The 20358-nt window shown below is 43.7% G+C and overlaps 1 long non-coding RNA gene across 1 annotated transcript; it reads left to right on the forward strand.

The window, feature by feature from the left end:
- Nucleotides 1-12693: 12693 nt before the first annotated feature.
- On the forward strand, nt 12694-14508 carry LOC311309870. The gene is made up of 4 exons (XR_014630473.1): nt 12694-13101; nt 13311-13401; nt 14057-14126; nt 14282-14508. It is a non-coding gene; the product is annotated as an uncharacterized lncRNA (long non-coding RNA).
- The last annotated feature ends 5850 nt before the right edge of the window (nt 14509-20358 follow it).

Here is a 20358-nt window from a genome sequence, read left to right on the forward strand (position 1 = left end):
ACTTCGTTTTGGTGCGGAATTATAGTCGTTTACGTTTTGATAGGAACAATTAAATTGTCCCAAGTGTTGCAAATTATTGGTACCCCTACCAGTGGCGATTGCTCCTATAAGCCAGGGTAATCCTGTCTTACCCATACAAATCCAAAGCCATCGTTCTGACACCATAAGGGGAAGCCTGAAATCGACTTTCGGACTGTTTTTGACTTAAATGTGTCTTGTATTCTGCCATATCGCTTCATTTTCATCCGTGTTTAGCATTTTGGTAGTGCTCCGTCGCCCCCTACTGTAGTCTTCATGAAAATACAGTCCACGTTACGGTCCGTTGACACCGGTCTTACTAGCTCGTTATTCACTTAACATTGTAGGCCAGATAAAATTATTCTAGCTTACGGAAGTCAAGACCAAACCAAATCAAGTTTGGGGGGGCATTGGGAGGGTTGGGGGGCATTGGGAGTAATAACAATGTCGGAGAAGACCCTGTGCAAGACCCCACGGTACGCTACTGCATTATAGACAGACAGTTCTCATTACAATAGGAGTAGGACACTTCAAATCCTATAGTAATTAATTTTTGTATAGGATGTGATGCACCAGTCGCTCTACGCCTATGTGGTTTATTTTCAATGATTAGACTGACTGTTGACTGGCACAGCTTTAGGTGGTGATGGAGAAATGAGTTTAATGTATTGATGCTTTTTTGTGCGTGGCTGTAAGCCAGCGCACCTAGTATAGCGTTTGTCCGGTTATCACTCCCTCCCTCCGTTACTGCGGACAATGTTGGCCTGCATTTCTCTGTTGGCACCACAAGAAGCAGTAGTCCCAGCACACTAAAATCAAGAAGGACACCAAAATCAACCCGCCGATCTACACTGCACAAGTAGAGTAGTGGTGAGAGCATTGGACTCCCACCCTGGAGACTGGGGCTGAAGACCCGGTGGGGATGACTTTATGGGAAAATACCCCAAACCTCCACATGTTCATCCTTTCACTCCAACCTTTACCCCTTGCCTTATAGATCAGATCCTGTCCCAACCCCAACCCATATTCTAACCCCAACCCACACTAGGGACTGGAAGAAGGACACCAAAACCCACCTGCCGATCTCCACTGCACAAGTAGAGTAGTGGTGAGAGCATTGGACTCCCACCCAGGTGACCGGGGTTCCTGGTGGGGATGACTTTATGTTATCATCAGTGTAACTGCGTTAGCCACTGACCGCTACCATTAATGTTATGGAAGCTGCTGCTAGTTGTTGTGAGCCCATGAGCTAACTGGCTATCCCGCTCTTATTGTGCTGGATTAGCATTGGAAGCATTGGAACTGATGTGTCCAGGTGACAAGACCCATCTTTATTTATCAGACATTACCGTCCTACCAGTCCCGCACAGAAACAAGCCAGCCAACACACATAAGCCAGGCTGGACCTGGCCTGGTTTCTCAATATATGCTGTTTAAAAATATTTTGATTGTAAAACACAATATGATTAGAGTGAGGGACATACAATTCATATAAAAATAAAAATTTTGTTGCCAGTGTCTCGGCCACGACACGGCAATAATTTATGGAACTGTGATTGCCTAATCTATTATATATATATATATATATATATATATATATATATATATATAGACATATACATATACATATGTATTGCATCTAGAAATAATTTTATATTTGTTGTGATGGAGGCTGGGTCTTTTTAGGAATAGCATAATCTTCAAGATCAAGGTGCTGTTGCAACCCTTATTTGGTTGGTGACAGCAGCACCAGGTCATCTGCAAACAGTAGAAACTTTGAATTCTAAGTCAGCAAACAGTTTTTGCAAATAGCTCCACCTAATCAAAATAATCTCTCATCTGATGACTTACTAGACAATTTTAATAGAACATGTCAAACTATCCTTGATGACATTGCCCCTTTTAAAATGAAACGAGCAAAACTAAATGCCCTCCCTGGCTTCATGACCGTACAAGGGAATCAAAGAGGCTATGAGAGCTGAGAGGAAATGGAAGAAAGACAAACTCAACGTATCTTTTGATATCCTTAAAAACTTAATGCTGGCTTATCAGCATTGTACTTATAAGCATGGTACTATACTTTTCCAATTTGATTGCTAGTACCTGCCATAACTCCAGGATTTTATTTCAGACAATCATCTCAGTGCTTAGCCCTTCTCCTAGCCAACCTATGGATGCATCAATTGAGAAGTGTGAGCAGTTTCTCCACCAATTTATAAATAAAATAGATTACATTAAGCTCACACCTGTGACACCTGTGTTGAGAAACCTCCTCCTCTGTTCCGAACCTTCCGCCAATATGTCGGACTTAAAGCAAATTTCTTTGCTAGAATTAAAGGGGCTAATCTTCCACGTGAATTGTTCTACCTGTCAATAAGATATTATCCTCATCAGATTTCTGAAAGAGGTATCTCAGACAGTCGGCCCACATATTCCCTCTATTCTTAACTGCTCACTGTCCACTGGCTCTTATCTAAATTTACTAGTTCGTCCTCTCCTGAAGAAACAAACAAACTTTTTTATCTAAAATTTTAGAAAAGTCTGTTGCTAGTCAATTAATTTCACGAGTGGCTGTAGTATTCTTTAGCAATACCAATCAGGATTCCGCACAAAACAGCACAGAAACAGCTCTTATTAATGTTATGAATGATTTACTGCTTACCTCTGACTCTGGGGCGTGTTCAGTATTAATTATGTTAGATCTGAGTTCTGCATTTGATACAGTCGACCAAGATATTCTTTGAAATCACCTGGTAAACTGTATTGGCATGAAGGACACTGCTCTTGCTTGGTTTCGCTCAAACTTCACAGGGAGATCTTTCTCTTTGGTAATGGGAGAATTATCCTGCCCCCTCTCATGTGGTGTCCCCCAGGGGTCAATTACTGGTACTCTACTATTTTCTATGACATGCTTCCTTCGGGTCATCACAATGTTAATTTCCACTGCTATGCAGACGATACACAACTTAATGTACTGTACCACTCACTGGGAGCAACTCCAACACTTTCTCTCCGATTCTGGCTTCTCTCTCCAAAATCAAATTTTGGATGTCACACAACTTCCTTCAACTCAATTACTCCAAATCTAAGGTCCTTTTATTTGGTCCTTCTAACCTGACCAGAGATCTGAAAATGCACCTTGGATACCTGTCCTCCAATGTGAAGGATTCAGCCTACAATTTGGGCGTGATCTTTGACTGAGCTTTCCTTTGACAAACAAATCACCAAGGTAATACAATCAGCTTTCTTCAATCAGGAACATTGCAAAAGTCAAACATTTTATCTTTTTCAAGGACCTTCAAAAAAATCATCCACACTTTTATTTCATCACATTTGGATTATTGTAATTCTCTGTAGCCTATTCAGGGCTTATCCAAAAGACCATCTCCTATCTCCAGCTTGTACAAAACTCGTCTGCCAGACTTTTAACACATTCCAAGAGACAAGACCATATCACCCCCGTCCTTGCAATGCTACATTGGCTGCCTGTCAGGTATATAATTTATTTTAGTATTATTTTTTTATGCCTACTAATTACTTTTAAAGCACTGCATGGCCTTGCTCCTACCTACTATATATTTTAGAATTACTCACGCCCTACAAACCTACCTAGCCGCTGCTTGCGCACTGTTCCCACAGTCTGCCTCGTTACTTGTTAGAGTCCCTAAGCTGTGGAACTCCCTACCGGAGTCTTCTTTAAATTACTTCTTAAAACCTACTTTTACAGGGAGGATCTGTGGTTTGCTATGTCCCTTTCCCTCTTTGACTACTCTTACTACCTCCGCCCCAGCGACTGCAGGGCGAGAGGTCATCTTTTCGGCGGGGTGTGTGTATATGACAAAGGGTGTCAGATTCAAGCTGCATCTCTGTCTGACCCCCTGGCTTTGAGGAAAGAAGTCTGTGTTCTGTTTTTTGCCAATCTTAACAGCACACTTCAGTTTGTACAGCAGACCCTCATGCCAAATTGAATCAAAGGCTTTTTTTGAAATCAACAAAGCAGGATAATAATTAGCTTTTGTTTTTGTTTATTTGGCTGTTAAATAGGGTGCTGAGGGTGAAAATATGGTCTGTTGTACGGTAATTTGATAGACAGACAATTTGCTCAGGGTATTGTTTTCAGTGAGTAAATGTATGAGTCTGTGGTTGATGATCATGCAGATGATTTCCCCCAGGTTGCTGTTGACACAGACTCCACGGTACTGTAGTTATTGGGGTCAAATGTGTCTCCACTCTTGTGGAGTGGCATTATCAGTCCTTTGTTCCAAATATTGGGGAATATTCCGTAGCTAAGGACAATGTTGAAGAGTGTTGGTATAGCCGATTAGAATTTGGGGTCTGTGTATTTTATAATTTAATTTAGGAAAATAATTTTATTTTCGATGTTTTTGCTGTTTATTTTTCTCTATAGGGCTAAAGAGGTTGGAGAAGTGGTTTACCCATACAGTATCTCTCCATTTAGGATGGGTAGAACTTCATGTTCTTGTTTGTTTAGATTGTTCCAGTTCTCCCAGAAGTTATTTGTTTTGATGGATTGCTCAGTAGCGTGTAGCTGGTTTCTAACATGCTGGTCCTTTTCCTTTCTCCGTTCTGATTGTCTGAGTCTCTGTTTCTGGTTTGATAAGTTCCTTAGTTTCTTTCTGAGGTTTTTACATTCGTTGTCAAACCACTTGTAATTTGTTGTTTTTATTTTTCATTAAAAAGGTCATTAAGGCTTTCTACTGCCTTGTTTACACCTTCACTGTTGCATTGAAAGTTGTTTTCCAGAAAGTGCTCTAAGTGTGATTGGACTTGTTGGCTAATAGCCACCAAGTACTAAATTAACACTGAAAGCAGTGTCAACAAACAGAGAATAGAATTGGTTCAGAGGAAGATGTAATTCTCAGCAGGCAGTGCTATCCTAATAACACGCAGAAGAGAGAGTGAGTAAACCCATTGCCAGAGAGGTTTCTCCACGGCCCCTCTCCACAGCAGCACACAGCGAAGAGCCAATGCTAAAGCTCTCTCCTCATTGGGAACACTTGAAAAACGGCAGTGCCTTTCAGAAAAAGGCACAACGTGGACACATGCCCTAAGGCGTGTCTAAAACAGATAACTGAACATGAGGTCAATACTGTCAGATGCACATCTGAGGTGTTTATTAGTGAGGCTGTAAAAGCAGAAAGTGAAAACCTAGAATAGGGCAAAGTTACCTACGTACCCAGCATACCTCTCAGTAGGGGTTGGCTGCTGGGTATGCCAGTGTGAGGCTTCATCACCAATGTTCCCAAGGAGAGGATAGAGAATGGGTTCATACACTATTGAAGAATATAGGTAAAAGTCTACAGAGTCTTAAAGTCAATGTAAAGCTGTTTGTGTGTTTCTGTTCTCATGTGGACGGTCTAAATGTGCAGTGGTAGGGATGAAAGGAGACAGTTGTGCTGTGCTGGGGCCGGGGGGTCAAGAGGCCACGCTGGGACGTCACGGGGGGGGGGGGGGGGGGCTCCCATCTTCCCCAGGGTGTCCGATGCTTTTCATAGAATGTCATAAAAGTACCACTGGCCAAACAATCAGTGGGCTTGAGACTTCAGATGGTGGATGACAGGTCATGCACCTTGTGCCTGACAGGCTACGCATCTTGTGACAGTAGGGCCCCTCCGGGGAGCCAATCTGACTACACTAGACCTTAAGGGAGGCGTGGGGGTGGAGCAAGAGGATACTATTTAGTGTCTTGAGTTAACCTTGAGACCCTGATTGTGAATGCGGTAGACTCGCTGTGCCTGTGGCTGCCCAGCCCTGATTAGACCAAGCGGGGGAGTAGGGAAGAAGATTGAGGCCTCGTTTTCTGCCCACAGCTCCAGCCAGCCAGAGACAGGGAGAGACAGGGACTGTTCCATGTGAGTTTAAGTTCTGTCCAATAAATCATTGTTTGCCTCTTCCAATCCCGTGTTTGGGTGATTTTATCAATACTATCACAACAAGAAGGCTATTAACATTGTGGTCCATATTAGATTTGCTGCAACTCTTATCAAGGCTTACCAAAAAATGACACAACGCAGAGCAACAGAAGAAGAAGAACGCCAAAAGCCAACACTATCTCTGTACTGTGTGCATGCTGCGTCCATAGCTTAGCCGCCTCACAGCTCACACTATGCTCACAACATTAAAAAGCCTCAGCACTACTTCGGCCACCCACCCACAAATGTGCCCATATATATATATTTTAGTTATTTGTTATGAAATGAAAACCCAATCAAAAATAAAAATGAAATTTTGCTTAATTAGAATAACTAAAGTAATAAGCAGGTTTGATTATATCTGCTGTTGCTTTGACGACATTAAATCAGAGCCTCTTCCCGAGTCTTTGTTAACCATCCATATGTCATCACAGTGGTCAACAACATAATTACATTAGATTTTAGAGACTCAAATCTTTTCAAGCAGGCTCCCGTGGGTGAGCCTCCACCTCCACATTTTTCAAGCACACTTCAACACCACCTGAGAAAAAGGTTTTATATTAAATTTGATCCAGGCAGACATTTGGATTGTGGGTGTGTGTGTGTTTGTGGAAGTAGGCTGTACGTTTGATCATAGTCTGGAAGAGGCTTTCCTTACCAAGGTGTTAAAATATCAACTGCTCAAAGATGCAATCATGCAGCTTGTGTATAAATATAAAAACTGCTGGTGTTTATATTTGGTAGCCTAGGAAATGTCTACGGACTAGTCATTAGGGGCCTACAGATGGCAGGGATGCCCAAGCCATAAACTAAAGCACTGGCTAAATTCTGTTCATTGTCTGTGATAATTGGAGGTCGTCAGATATGGAGACGACGTTGCTTCCTGTATCCATAGGCAGTCTGCTAAGTGATGTAACTCATGCCAGTCAATGAGTGTCCAATGCCCCCACATCTATTATTGTTTGTGTTCAAGAGTGAATTATGTGAAGTGGTGAATTATGTGAACACAAAGTCATTCAAATGTGTGTGTTTGTCCATTTTAGACAGGCAGGAGGGCAGGTGGTCCGAGTTTATGTGAATCTCTGCGGTCTGCTGCGTCAATACAGAATTCTGAGTGAGTGTTTGATCTACGCAGACATGGACCGCCATACCTGCCCTTAACCAGCAGGGGCAGCAGCACCCATCAGCTGACATGGGGGCAGGGGACCTAGAGCAGTTCCCAGATAGCAAGCGGATCTGGGCCATATACAGGCCAGATCTGGCCCTTGTGGCTTAGTTCCGGCCCATATATGGCTCAGAATAATTACACATCCGCTTGCTATCTGGGTTGGAAGAGTATAAGCTGTGGTGTGGCCATTCCAACACCAGAGACATGGCATACAGGGTTCATTACAAGTCCAGACAAACCACAGGAGCGACTCTCTCTATCCATTCTCTATCCTCTCCTTGTGAACATTGGTGATAAAGCCTCAGATTAGCAGGGGAATCCGTAATAAAATAGCAGGGACATTAATTATAGTAATGCTTCATCTGACCTCAAGATGACGAGCCGTGGTGAGGTTCTCCGGTTCTCATGTGCTGTAATGGGTGTTCACATATGGCAGCATGGTCAGGATAATTGGAGACCGATTGCCCACTTACTGCCACAGTCAACGCAAAATCCAATCAGTATCCACAATAAGTCAACAAACAGGGTGAGAGACAAGAAACAGAGAGAGAGGGAAATGGAGAGGGGTAGAGAGAAAGAGGTGCTGTAGACAGAGGGATAGAGAGAGAGAGAGAGAGAGGGAGAGAGAGAGAGAGAGAGAGGTTTAAACAGGGTAGACACCTAATAGGTAGAGACAACATACATCTGGTTCCCCTGTCACATGTCACATGCCTCCAGTGTACCTTCTTACAGTGCATTAAGCCAACACTAGTTATATTTAATATATATTTTGTTATTTTTTATGTTTAACTTTTATTCATGCAGTGAAAAAAATAAATCACTGCAAAATATATCTTATATATGCAAGGGAGTCCTGTATATAAAAACACCTACAATTAAAAAAAAAGTGTTGCATCACAGTGCTAGTGTGTATTCACTAATGCCACCTGTTACATAACAGGATCAATCACTGAGGATTTACTGTACAAGATACAGTAACATGAGGTGAGATCTAATCAGACCAGTATCTGTAACAACAGGTGCATTCTGATAACCTTACCATAAGACTTTACACAACCGCATATCCACTTCACTACAATATACTGTACCTGAAGTACTGTGCCTGCAGTATCTAAGACCATGTGCCTTCAGCACTGAACTCACACCTGGAGGGGCCAGGAAGCAAGACCAAGGAACTGGTGGTTGACTTCAGAAGGAACAAGAGGCCTCCGACCCCCATCACCATCCAGGGGGAGGAAGTTGAGATGGTGGATTCATACAAGTTCCTGGGAGTGCACCAGGAAAGGACAGAGCAGACTGTTCTTCCTCAGGAGGCTCAGGTCCTTCGATGTGTGTAGCAGGCTGCTGCAGATGTTCTACCAGTCTGTTGTAGCCATCACACTTCTTTGCCGTCGCCTGCTGGGGAGGCGGCATCAAGGCAGGGGAGTCAAGCTGAACAAGCTGGTGAGGAGGGCCGGCTCTACCGTGGGCCAACATCTGGACAGCCTGGAGGCTGTACGCATGTATCTATTATCTACTAGTATGTATTATTATACTCACAAGTATTATTATACATATGTCTATACAGACTGTTTGTATGTATGTATGGATGGATGGATGGATGTACTGTATGGATGTATCCAATATCTAGGCATATAGATATTTTTTTTTTACTTCTGGTAATTTCTCTTTTTTCCTTGTAATTGAATTTATGTATTATCTATCTATCTACAGTATCTATCTAAATGATCTATTCCACTGTATCTTTCCCACTGCTACAGTACCTTTTCCACTGCTGAAACACCAAATTCCCCCCACAGGGATTATATATCTTATCTTATTTTACCTTATTCTCTCTCTATTCTTAGTCTCTCAGCTTGGTCATTTGTCGTATAGGAAGAGGAGAACGTAAGTGTGCTTTTCAGTTTTGGGAACTGCTAGAATTGAAAGAACCTGTACCACCAAGCAAAGGCCATTGAAGTTCAAAAAGACAGACCAAATCAGAGACTCTGTGGTTAATATACCATCTAATTAAAGTCTGTTGGTGTGACAGTGTTCATACATGGCTGGCTGGTAAACATTCAGGATCAATGAGCCTAAACAGCATGAGAAGAAATCGGTTTATTAACCGAGAGCTAGAGAGAGGGGGGGGGGCAGGCAGGGGGGGGGGGGGGGGGGTGCAGGCTCTACCCAGCCTGTCACACAGACTTATGAGCTGACAGAATGATTGGTCTTATTTCAGACGTCTTTGTTGTGTATGTCCCAGGGGGACGTCCTCATGGTCTTGGACACCAGCTCAATTCTAGCCAGGTTATAAATCACAGCAACAGCAGCCATTAGTCAAAGTCACTGTACAGAGGAACGTCAGACTAATTGGCTGGCAAATAGTGTGATTTCAACCATTTTCTCTGTGTTTTAGATCTGCGGTATTTCACAGTGTGTGTGTCAGTGTCAGTGTGTCTCTGCTGTGGTTAAGCTCGGAGCAAATTTAACAAAACCAACAACAATATTCCTATTTTGCTCTCGTTGTATGTGTGTGGCTGTAAGAGAAAGATGACTGAAACACGCACACACTAGAATCATTAACCAGCTCGACATGGAAGAGCCATGGAAAAGTGTATCATCCATGAATGCAGAGGGCAGGGGGAAGAAGGGGCCTGCAGCTGCCCGTCAGACCTGCGTCCTCTCTGGCTCTGCATTGTTGTATGAAGGGTCATTGAGTTACCATGGCTCCCTGAGTATCACACACACACACATGCATACACGCATGCACACATGCACGTGCACGCACAAACACAGATGCATGCAGGCACACACACACGCATACACACACACACACACACTATACAGGTTATTAAAGGAAAACAAAATATTGACTGAAAGCTTAAAGTACACATTCACGTTTATTGCGTAACAAACCTGTTGTTTGCTGCCTTTGTGCTCAAGCCACAGTACCAGTCGTATTTACAAGCTGCGTAGAATACCCAGAGGCAAATCAATGTGGCTGGTTTCCAAAAGTGAATCCCTTTGATTGGTCACTGTTAAGCCCTTCTCTGATTGATGGAGTGAAATGAAGAGGATGCTTAAGGAGGAATGAAAGGGTGGATAATCAGGACACACACCTCCACTGCACTTCAGAAGATGTCTCCTTCACTCTCAATCTTCTACAGAATCCTGTCCATAGACCTCCCCCCGCCCACACACACACACACACACACACACACACACACACACACACACACTTAGGATCAGGGGGACATTTGGAACAAAGTATCTGCTGCAACAAAAGAGTATTGAGACTTGCAATAATAATAAATAAATAATGCATTCATATATTAAAGCAAATACTTGTGTCCTCTTAAACAAGGATTAAGGTCAAAGGTCAAATGTCAAATATGATCCTTAATTATTCTCAGAATTTCTGTTTTAGAATGTCAAAAGTCTATTTTAAAACCATTCATGGCACATGCAACATTTGTGTGCTATACGATCCCTTTAGCCCACCCATGTTTATTATAGCCTGTATTTTCCTAACGTGTTTCTGTCCGACACTGTAAAGCACACCCAACACTCCCCCATGTTTACCCCCTCTCCCTCGGACAGAAGACACATTTTAATCTGGACAAGATCTGGTTTAACGCAGCCATGTGGCAAGTCTGCCCATACAGTATAATCAGATATGCACTCATCTCAATGCATCTCTTTCAAATTAGATGTGTCACTCTATTCAGTGGATGCAGATGTTTTGGACCTCCATCTGACTCTAAACTGCTCAAAAATATTAAATGAACCCTTAATCGTGTTCTATATGTTCTCCTGGCTAGGCTCAGGGCAGTGTTCTATATGTTCTGACTCCTGGCTAGGCTCAGGGTTGGGTTCTATATGTTCTGACTCCTGGCTAGGCTCAGGGTTGGGTTCTATATGTTCTGACTCCTAGCTAGGCTCAGGGCAGTGTTCTATATGTTCTCCTGGCTAGGCTCAGGGCAGTGTTCTATATGTTCTGACTCCTAGCTAGGCTCAGGGTTGGGTTCTATATGTTCTGACTCCTGGCTAGGCTCAGGGTTGGGTTCTATATGTTCTGACTCCTGGCTAGGCTCAGGGCAGTGTTCTATATGTTCTGACTCCTGGCTAGGCTCAGGGTTGGGTTCTATATGTTCTGACTCCTGGCTAGGCTCAGGGTTGGGTTCTATATGTTCTGACTCCTGGCTAGGCACAGGGTAGTGTTCTATATGTTCTGACTCCTGGCTAGGCTCAGGGCAGTGTTCTATATGTTCTGACTCCTGGCTAGGCTCAGGGTTGGGTTCTATATGTTCTGACTCCTGGCTAGGCTCAGGGCAGTGTTCTATATGTTCTGACTCCTGGCTAGGCTCAGGGTTGGGTTCTATATGTTCTGACCCCTGGCTAGGCTCAGGGTTTGGTTCTATATGTTCTGACTCCTGGCTAGGCTCAGGCCAGTGTTCTATATGTTCTCCTGGCTAGGCTCAGGCCAGTGTTCTATATGTTCTGACTCCTGGCTAGGCTCAGGGCAGTGTTCTATATGTTCTGACTCCTGGCTAGGCTCAGGGCAGTGTTCTATATGTTCTGACTCCTGGCTAGGCTCAGGGTAGTGTTCTATATGTTCTGACCCCTGGCTAGGCTCAGGGTTGGGTTCTATATGTTCTGACTCCTGGCTAGGCTCAGGCCAGTGTTCTTGTTAGTGACATGTACGCTGAGTCACCTCTCTGGAGCTGAGATCTCTGGTTTCTTACCTATTACCCTCAGCGAGTCAGCCAGCCAGCTATCCCTCCAGGCAGCCATTTAGCCAGTCAGTCAGTCAGTCAGTCAGTCAGTCAGTGTCAACCAGCCAGCCAGTTAGTCAACCAGTCAACCAGTCAGTCAGTCAGTCAACCAGCCAGTTAGTCAACCAGCCAGTCAGTGTCAACCAGCCAGCTAGTCGGTCAGTCAACCAGCCAGCCAGTCAGTCAGCCAGCCAGCCAGTCAGTCAACCAGCCAGTCAGTCAGTCAACCAGCCAGTCAGTCAGTCAACCAGCCAGTCAGTGTCAACCAGCCAGCCAGCGAATCAGCCAGACACGTTCAAGATCTGACACGTTTAATCTTGAAAACCTGACTAGTTTTAGATACCGTCTTCACGTGACAAACAGACCGTTACAAAACAAAACACGAAAGTTAGAACCAGCTGTGCCTGGCTTACATAACCGAGAAAATAACGCACCCATCTTGCTCACCTCTGTCATCCAGCCGGCTTCACTCACAGCAGCTCAGACACCGGCAGTACAGATGTCCCCAGCAGAGACGATTACACAAACACTATACAAATTGCTGCTTATGTCTTTCCATCATGTTTTTCATGTCTGTTATTTGATTTTGTCTGTATTTCTGTTGTATTTTCTCATTTGTTTCATTCTTGTCTGTAGGTGTCATGGTCAGGGTGCAATGTGGCAATTCGTTTTTTCATTAGAATGTCAAAACGGAAAAAGGTTTTTTGGCCCATAATTCTGTTGTTTCATTCCAAATGGAGAAATGAAAACCCACATCCCAGCAAGTACTAAAAACGGCCGTTTTTTCACTGTTGGTCAATTCATTTTCTTCATATTTTGTTTCGGGCCGTGAAACAGAAAGACGAACAGCTGATTCCGTATTTCGTTCTGTCGTTCCAAGGTGTCAGGTAGGGAAAACGAAATCACGTGGTCTGTTAGTCACGTGGTCCAGTCCAGCATCACAGGAAGCGGGGTCATTTAAAAGTCCTTATTGGTCTGAAGCTAGCTAGCTAGGTAAGGTACATTAATGGAGATTAAGTCAGTAGTCGATCGAATTATTGTTATTAAAAGTGGAGAGGGTGTATGATTTTTTTTTCCCGATTACCGTCTAAAACAAGCGAAAGGGCGCTGTGGGTACAGCGTCTGAAGAGAGGAGAACGCAGTGGTGTTCTAGCTGCTGGACATGGCCAGGTAACTTATGGGAATCGTCTCCAGGACAGAGTTCGTGGGAAACATTTTGTGAAAAGTAAATATTCGTTACTCTTGTTATTATTACAATATGAAGTCAATGTGGTCTGCTGTAGCTTTTCCTATTTCTAGAGCCAGAATGCTAGCTAACGTTAGCTAGACTGCTAACCTGTGAATTACATGAGTGTTTTGCATGTAACTGTATACAGAGAGGCCGATTGCTGATGCTCACCACCCAGTTTTGCCTTCTCTACATTATTCCTTCAGGCTCAGATCTAAACCTCCTTGGCTCAGATGTGTACAGTGACTGGATAAAGAGAGGACCTGACATTGTGGAGTGATCACCAGGTCATACCCAGTAAGTCCATTTTATTTGTGGGCCTTGTTGAGTGTGACAGAGGACATGTAAATCATTTACATTTGAACTGCTATTACATACAGTATAGGCTAGGGCTAGCTGCTGCCCTGTCCTCTTCCTCGTGTCTGGCCATCTTGTACATCACGTCCTTCCAGTAGTTGGCGCAGGCGAGTGCGACTGGCCTTTGGTTCGGCCAGGTCATCTCCGGTACATTGTGGAGCATAGCTACATCTCATGATGTGTTCCATGGTTTGGGGTTCACCGCACACACAAGCATTTGAAGATGTGAATTTCCATTTCTCCATGGTGTCCTGCAGCATCCGCAGACGGTTCAGTGTTTTCCAGACAACCCGTGGTTGATTGTGGCCAGTAGCGAGACATGCATCTGGGATGATGCCTCACTCTGTCTGGCTGCCCTGTCTGACATGACTTTTGTTTGCTGTATTCCTGGCCCTGATTCACTGTTCATCCTATGCTGTTGTTCTACATGAGACAGGAACTCAACTACAATAATCCTAAGGGGAACTCAACTTCAATAATCCTACCATGAATTTACAAGTCGGCACACTGTAGCTTTTTTGCCATTTATTAGCCACAACAAATCTTTATTCATGAACTAGAGATTTGCAGTGACTAACATGATCTTGTCTTCTAGGATGCCACCGCTGATGATCAGTATAAACCACGTAGTGAGAGACAGGACACCGCACCCAGCACCGCTCAAGGTAAAAACAATAATGTTAGGGCTGTAATAGGACATAAGTGTAGACTCATTCTGTGTAGACTCTCGTTCTGTGTCTGGTGGACATTACTCCCTGCAGTCCCTGTAGAAAAATGACAGGTTGTGAACAATCTTTTCCTTTTCTTGTCTGGCCCACAGGTCCAGTGAATGTTCCAGTGCCATTTCCCCCAGAGTTGCTTGCCCTGGGCCTGTCTACCTCTCCCCGACTTGCCCCTTCCCCCTCTGCCTCTGCTCCAACCCGTCCTGCCCCGAGCAGGAGTTTAGCATGTTTGCTAATTGTGCTGTGTTAGCTAGTGACGAGTGGCTGTCTCTCTGCAGCACTGTAACTGTAACTGTTTGCATTTGACGTGTGAGTAAAGATCGACTTGACCTGACTTTGTCACACGTCTCCTTGTCATTCTACTCCCACACTATCACATTGTCTCCATTATGTCTTTCACAATGACAGAAATGCTATTGCCTATTTCTGAAGCAAGTACTTTACATTTTGAGTGGAAGTTCATTCAATAGCCCAATGATTAAAAGGTGCTATAGATTTGGTGACATGTTGGTGAATGACCGACTGTGTACCTGTTCACGCATGTGCTTAACATTTAGATATGTCTAGGTCCTTTAACAAGAGAGGTATATTGTTATGAGAAATGTATTTCCTCTTTTAGCAACTACACTTAAGAACAACAGTATTATACCGTGTAATCAGCAATGGGAGCAATTACAGAAAGACATTTGTTATCAACTTAAAACTCTGTTTTACTGGCACTGCATTACAGGTAGGTTATATCATCCTTGCCTCCGTAGGCAATAACCGCAACACTAACTGCTAGAAGCTGGATGAATCTTCTCAACACCTGTCCAAATTATCTATCAGAAACCTATCCAGGTGTGTATCCGGGGGGCTGGTAGGAGATGTATTGTTATATACGACCAAGGACCACATTTGAAATAAGTGTTCTTAATACTGGAATGTGCCATACTCTGGGCAATACTTGCATCTTTGATGTATGTATTCAGTTTTACCCAAAATAAAAATCAATCATAAGCTGTGACTGCCATGGAGAGTCAATGCTCAAGATCAAGTGCCCTTACAAATATAATTAATTCTCTCCAGCAGAGCTCCACAGAATAAAAGCCCCTATGTTCTGTCTAGGTAGGTAGCCAGGGTTTAAGGAAGACACACCAGGGCACACGTCACACCTGTGTTAAAATCACTACACTGGTTACCGGTCAGTTCTAGAATCGACTTCAAAATTCTTTTACTTGTCTATATATCTCTCCACGGCCGTGCACCTATATACATTTCAGACAAGCTGGTTAGGTACTGAACTGCTAACAGTTCCAAAAGTCAGGACAAAAAGACAAGACATTGCCATATGACAAGTTACTCGTAGTTGTGGCCAACCCTCAACCCTGCCTATACCTGGGCCCTAGTACACAAACACATGCACACACACGCACTCACTCACACACACACACACACACACACACACACACACACACACACACACACATGTACTATATCCACCATGTCTCTCCTATAAACTATTTAGCCCTTTTTGCTTTGTAAATTGTAATATATTGTAATATATTCCCCTGTATATTGTTCCTTAGCCAATTAGATGTTTTAATGTATTGTTCTGCAAATGTTCTCAGCCATTAGAAAACATGCTCCAGGAGCTTGCTCGATCGTCTCCTTGAGAGAGGTCAGGTAATCATTTTTACAGCTCAGTTTTCTGGCCCCCAGGTGATGACTGTTTTTTATGCTTCCCTCTGGAATGTCGGGGTGGGGGTGTCCCTATGCCCACCCCCCATGGCTTTCTGTGAAGTGCATTGCGTGGCCTCTGTGTATAAAATGTGCTATATCAATAAAGTTTGACTTGAATTAACACCAATGCTGTTGGTTATTGGAACATACACACACAACACAATGATTGCCACTTTGTCATCTGGACTAAGCCTGGGATTTTGATCTTTAATGTCCCACAGGATGAGGAGTGCATCTCATACATTTTGAATGAGACTTAAAGGTATGTGTCTTATTTTACTGGTGATTTATTGTGGCAGTAAGTTGTTGACTAGTAAGTAGTTGAACTTCTTTCTTTTTTCCCAAAAGATGTGTGGAGGCCCATCACATACTTGCAATGTTGGCTTGGATTTCAGGTGGTGAAGAGGAAGGCGATGCAACGATATGCACATGTAACAGACCCACATTTCCTTGGACCATAATCTGTTCTAACAATACTTGCAACATGCAAACAAAACGGCCCTGTGATTTAAACCATGAAACAGCTCAATTAGCCTTCAGTGTCTCTGCTCTCCTTTATTGAATGATTTCCAAGAGTCAGCCAAGCCATGCTCACCAGTCACTTTTAAAGTTTTTAAAGAGTTCCTCGCAAATTGTTTTGAAAATATCACATTTGTCCTTGTTCTATTCCGTTCTTTCACACTACCTCAGAAGGCACATCTATAAGAGACCTTTGTGTCCGTATGTTCTAGAATGACTAACAGGCTGATGAAGGCCACAGACACATCACATAAATTAAAAAGCAAACACATTATTGGAGTATTATTTTTATTATTATTTATGAGTTGAGTATGAGAATTTTGTGGCTTCAAAAATATATAAACCATTGTCCAGGCAATCAGGGATTTATATCACATTAATCAAGAAAATCAATAATCAATAAATACATTCAATAAAGTAAACTCAAAACCATTTAATAATATTAATATGGCTCCTACAGCACATGTTCTAAGTGTGTTCTGCTTGACAAATACAACGGTTAAACATAATACATGGACATCAAACCCAAAAGGCCAACAGCCAGTAACTTGGCCTGCAACGAGCTATTATGTAGATTGTCATCATTATCATCCCACCACATGAAAAGAGACATTCATTTGCATCATCAGATCTGCATAACCGGTATTAATTTAATGAACTTAGGTTGAAAGTTGCTCAGGGAAGCACAAACAGTTAAAATATCACTCTGCAATGGTACAAGAGAAAGAGGAAGGGTGTGTTTAAGGATTGTAAATCTTTTCATTATTTCAGTCGCTCTTGCAACTTGTATACATAAAGCAAAAAGCTGACAAGCTCTCTGCACTGCATGTCCTGGTAGTTTCCCTCTGCCTGTGAGGAAGGAGGCATGACTAAAGTAGCACCATGTCTACGTAGCTAACTCCTGACTGATGATAGTCTCTCTGAAGTCTCTATTTGGTCACCTGGTTTAATGTGTGCATAGAAACCAGATTGTGAAATTATCACCTTGTCAGAGATTCTCCATCCCCACATTTTGATACATAAGAAACTGCCCCTTCGTGTGTAATACTTATTAAAGCTTTTAAAGTGTGGTGATGCTTGTAGTTCCTCCAGCTGTGCCCTCGCTCTTAGGTCAAATGGTTCTCTTGTGGTAAATCAAATCAAATTGTATAATGAAGCACATGTCCTACACAAAGGTAACACTATGCACATTACACCAAGAAACAAACATGTCAAGATACATTAATGTTCACATATGTCTGTTAGTGCCACACCAACTCACTTGATCAGACAGTTGTTAACCTTAATAACGCCTTAGATCTTGCTGTCCTTCCGACATGCTAATTCAACGCAGAACGACCGTGCGATTGAAGCAAATATAACACACTTTAATAACTATTTACAACAATAACAAAGAGGCAGGTGACTGGGAGGAGGACGGTGGCACTAGTTCCAGTGTCCGAAAGCCCCTCTTTGATGGCTGGGTGGAGGGAGAGGGTGGCATTAGTTCCAGTGTCCGAAAGACCCTCTTTGATGGCTGGGTGGAGGGAGAGGGCGGCATTAGTTCCAGTGTCCGAAAGCCCCTCTTTGATGGCTGGGTGGAGGGAGAGGGTGGCATTAGTTCCAGTGTCCGAAAGCCCCTCTTTGATGGCTGGGTGGAGGGAGAGGGCGGCATTAGTTCCAGTGTCCGAAAGCCCCTCTGAGATGGCTGGGTGGAGGGAAAGGGTGGCACTTGTTCCAGTGTCCGAAAGCCCCTCTTTGATGGCTGGGTGGAGGGAGAGGGTGGCATTAGTTCCAGTGTCCGAAAGCCCCTCTTTGATGGCTGGGTGGAGGGAGAGGGCGGCATTAGTTCCAGTGTCCGAAAGCCCCTCTGAGATGGCTGGGTGGAGGGAAAGGGTGGCACTTGTTCCAGTGTCCGAAAGCCCCTCTGTGATGGCTGGGTGGAGGGAGAGGGCGGCACTAGTTCTAGTGTCCGAAAGCCCCTCTGAGATGGCTGGGTGGAGGGAGAGGGTGGCATTAGTTCCAGTGTCCGAAAGCCCCTCTGAGATGGCTGGGTGGAGGGAGAGGGTGGCACTAGTTCCAGTGTCCGAAAGCCCCTCTGAGATGGCTGGGTGGAGGGAGAGGGTGGCGCGGGGGCATCACCATTGGTATCATGGTATCTTGTTAGTCAAACTGTAAGATATTTAAGAAGAGATAGACATATTAAAATACTTTTGTTTACTGTACATTGTGTTCTTTCATTCAACAATTACTGTACAATTTGCATGCACTTGTTACACACACGCACGCACGCGCACACACACACACGTACTTGCGAGGAAACATGAACCAGATGCATTAAAGCCTCTTGGAAGGGTCTGGTGAGACTGGAATGTCTATTGTAATAATAACAAGAGTAACGAATACTTACTTTTCACAAAATGTTTCCCACGAACTCTGTCCTGGAGACGATTCCCATAAGTTACCTGGCCATGTCCAGCAGCTAGAACACCACTGCGTTCTCCTCTCTTCAGACGCTGTACCCACAGCGCCCTTTCGCTTGTTTTAGACGGTAATCGGGAAAAAAAATCATACACCCTCTCCACTTTTAATAACAATAATTCGATCGACTACTGACTTAATCTCCATTAATGTACCTTACCTAGCTAGCTAGCTTCAGACCAATAAGGACTTTTAAATGACCCCGCTTCCTGTGATGCTGGACTGGACCACGTGACTAACAGACCACGTGATTTCGTTTTCCCTACCTGACACCTTGGAACGACAGAACGAAATACGGAATCAGCTGTTCGTCTTTCTGTTTCACGGCCCGAAACAAAATATGAAGAAAATGAATTGACCAACAGTGAAAAAACGGCCGTTTTAAGTACTTGCTGGGATGTGGGTTTTCATTTCTCCATTTGGAATGAAACAACAGAATTATGGGCCAAAAAACCTTTTTCCGTTTTGACATTCTAATGAAAAAACGAATTGCCACATTGCACCCTGACCTGTCATGCATGCCTGTCTTCACAGGCTGATGCTATGGTAAAGAGACCCAGGTTTCAAAGCTGTTTGTCTTCGGCAGGTCTTCTGCCAGCAAGTATATACTATACAGAGGATAAGAGAATGAAACGTTCTACAATGTAGAGGGTTTAGTTCAGAATGACCAACCACCTACTGTACGCTTACATAACTTCCTTACCTGCATCCATCTCAGACTGATCACCGTGTGTGTGTGTGTGTGTGTGTGTGTGTGTGTGTGTGCGCGTGAATGTGCGCGCGTGCACGCAAACTTCCATGCGTGTGTGCTTGCATGTGCTTGTGTGCGAGTGTGTGTGTGTGTGTGTGTGTGTGTGAATGCGCTCTCAGACACTGGCAGTGTCATTTTTCTTCGATTCATCAGGCCCTGCAACGAAACATCAAAGTAACAGACTGGCCTTGATAAAGGGCAGAGTGGCAGTCTGTCTGTACTAGTTGAGATCACAGAGAGCAGAGCGGAAGTCTTATCTGTAGCTGGGTGGATCACAGAGAAGACAGGACAAGAGTGGCAGTCTGTCTGTACTAGTTGAGATCACAGAGAGCAGAGTGGGAGTCTGTCTGATCACAGAAGAAAACAGACTAACTAGCCACGACCAGAGATAGTGAGGAGACCAAAACAGAACGGCAACAGGCTGAAACCCCCGGAGCTGCTGCTTATTCACTATGTTCTACTGAAGCGTGACACTCGGGCCAGGGGTGCCTTCAAATTCAGCGAGAACGTTTACAAACTATTTTGAACAAAATTCAGTTAGCTTTGTGTTCACCGCGAACATTTGCAAACATAAGCGAACGGTCTGAGAAGTTAGTTTGCAGTCGAAAAAAATGGACGTTGGACTGAGGGAAATGTGAATTGTATGACTGAATGAATGCACGTAAGCAATGGCTGTATTGCACAGTACGTTTGAGCAAGGCTTAAACGTGACACTGAGCCATA

The sequence above is a fragment of the Borostomias antarcticus genome (assembly GCF_949987555.1).
Source record: "Borostomias antarcticus genome assembly, chromosome: 5".
NCBI classification, from domain to species: Eukaryota; Metazoa; Chordata; class Actinopteri; order Stomiiformes; family Stomiidae; genus Borostomias; species Borostomias antarcticus.